The 2,403-nt window shown below is 36.6% G+C and overlaps 1 non-coding gene across 1 annotated transcript; it reads right to left on the bottom strand.

Annotated features, from left to right (window-relative positions):
* Window positions 1-1,738: 1,738 nt before the first annotated feature.
* TRNAV-AAC (transfer RNA valine (anticodon AAC)) lies at window positions 1,739-1,812 on the bottom strand. Its single transcript has one exon. It is a non-coding gene; the product is annotated as a tRNA-Val (tRNA).
* Window positions 1,813-2,403: the final 591 nt, after the last annotated feature.

Raw genomic sequence — 2,403 nt, 5'->3', positions numbered from 1 at the left:
TCAATACCATCATAAATGTCAGGTCGTCTCCCATTTTAAAGCATACTACGAGCAAATTTAAATTTCTCATTTTCAAGCTCATGCTCAACAATTTTGGCATTCAACTTAGCTATGTGACCATTTTGTTATTTAATCAAAGCAAGCTGATCATTCATAGCATTAACATCAACATCTCTACATCTAGTACAAATAGTAACATGCTTAACGGTAGATGTAGGGACATGACAAACATTCAATTCTCCAATCTCAACAATTAAAGTAGCGTTTTCAAAATTAAGACAAGAAATTGAATCATTGCTTGTTTTTATCTCTTTAGTCAAGTTTTTGCATTTTCAACTTCATTAGCAAAAGCATCTTTTAGCTTAATATTTTTTGTTCTCCTTAATGAGTAGGTCTTCTTGGCATTCTAAGACTTCATCATTCTCGTTAATGGATTTTATCAATTAATTGATTTTCTTCTTTTGATCTATGACAAGGTTTGCAAAAAGAGAAGACAAGTCATCATTATTTTTACTAGAGCTACCCTCATCATCGGAAGTAGTATATTTGTGGGTGTCTCTAGAGTATACCTTCTTTTTACCCTCCTTGGCCATCAGACACTTGTGGCCGACGTTGGGAAGAGGAGGCCCTTGTTGATGGCGATGTTGGCGGCGTCCTCGTCGTCGGAGGAATCAGTGGAGCTCTCGTTGGACTCATATTCCTTTCCCATGTGCGCCTCGCTACCCTTCTTCATGTGGTAGTATGTCTTCTTCTCCATCTTCTTCTTCCCCTTCTTGTCGTCGTCCCTGTCACTATCACTTGCATATGGACATTTAGCAATATTATAACCAAACTTACCACACCGGTAGCAAATCCTCTTGGAGCGGGGTTTGTACTCCTTCCCCTTCCTTTGCTTGAGGATTTGTCGAAAGCTCTTAATGATAAGAGTCATCTCCTCGTTTTCAAGGTTGTAGGCATCAATTGAGAGCCTTTTGGTGGGCGTGGTCTCCTCCTCTTCTCTTGTTGCCTTGAATGCAACGAGTTGTGCCTCGAGAGTGGAGGCGCCACATTGCTCCAAGCTGACAATGTGTTTGGAGTCTTTGACCATAAGTTCAAAGCTCACAAACTTGCCAATCATCTACTCGGGAGACATTTGCTCATACTTAAGACTCTCACAGATTAATTACACTTGAGTGGGATTACGAAAAACAAGAGACCTTAAAATAACCTTGACCATTTTATGGTCATCCCACTTGGTGTTACCAAGGTTGCAGACTTGATTAGACCATGTAACACCAGGTGAATAGGTGATCCCTCTAGGTGTATATTATAACATAGATGGGATGAATAGATGATACTGCAAAATTATATCTAAACAACACAAACTTGGTTATGTAAGCGTCTAATAGACTGGTTATGAATTATCATAATCTAGCTACATATATTGTATAATTCACCTAAAATATGTGTTGTTTGTTTGTCTCTTATCTTATTTAAATTAAATTATATAATAATATAGAGTGTAAATAAATAGGGCCTAAGCAATATAATGGAATGGAATTGACGGAACTGATTTTCCCCCGAAAACTCATCGAGAGAACTGTTGAGTAAATGAGCTCATTATATATTATACAGAGAATACATGAAGAATACCGGAAAACATACCAATACCATACAGAACTAGCAGTAAAACTCCTTTTGCATGATTTCGGAGGGGGAAAAATAATTTCCGTTGCATATATGCAAAAAAAGAACCGACTGGCTTCGCCCGGGTTCGAACCGGAGACCTTCAGTGTGTTAGACTGACGTGATAACCAACTACACCACGAAACCTTACTGGCCTTTTTCTTTTACATGAACTTAATATCTTTTATTAAACTACAGAGTTCATGGGAACACGTCCCAGTTAATGCATCATGATGTTGTAGGTTAACGAAGTATCAAGAAATATTCATGGATATGTGACAACTGGTTTTCCATGGAGTTTTCTTTCTCTCTCTTTTTTTGAACAATCTGTATCACTAGTGGCGGAGCCAGGATCTATTTAAGGGTAGGACGGAGATAACATTAAAAAATATTTATATCTGCTAAAAATTTAAAACCGTGCAAATGCATATATAATGGCACACATAAACTTTATTTTTACACAAAAATTGTAATTTAACGTAAAATTGACTAAAACAAGTGGTTACCTAATTAAGAAAATGATAGATGTTTGTCTCAATTATCAATTCATCAATTACTTGGGTTGCTTTCATTTTCATCCAAATTAGTCCCAGTTTCTATGTTATGAAAAAAATCATTTGATTCTTGATTCGACGTGACTTGATAAAATGATGTTATTGTTCGAATTCTCTTTACATTGTACATTGGTCACTATGGATTATGAAGATTCCTAGGCACATCACAAATGTTTCTCATGGT

Source organism: Zea mays, chromosome 5, assembly GCF_902167145.1.
Source record: "Zea mays cultivar B73 chromosome 5, Zm-B73-REFERENCE-NAM-5.0, whole genome shotgun sequence".
Classification (NCBI taxonomy): Eukaryota; Viridiplantae; Streptophyta; class Magnoliopsida; order Poales; family Poaceae; genus Zea; species Zea mays.
Note: the sequence above shows the minus strand (reverse complement) of the source record. Positions and strands in the feature narration are given on the sequence as shown.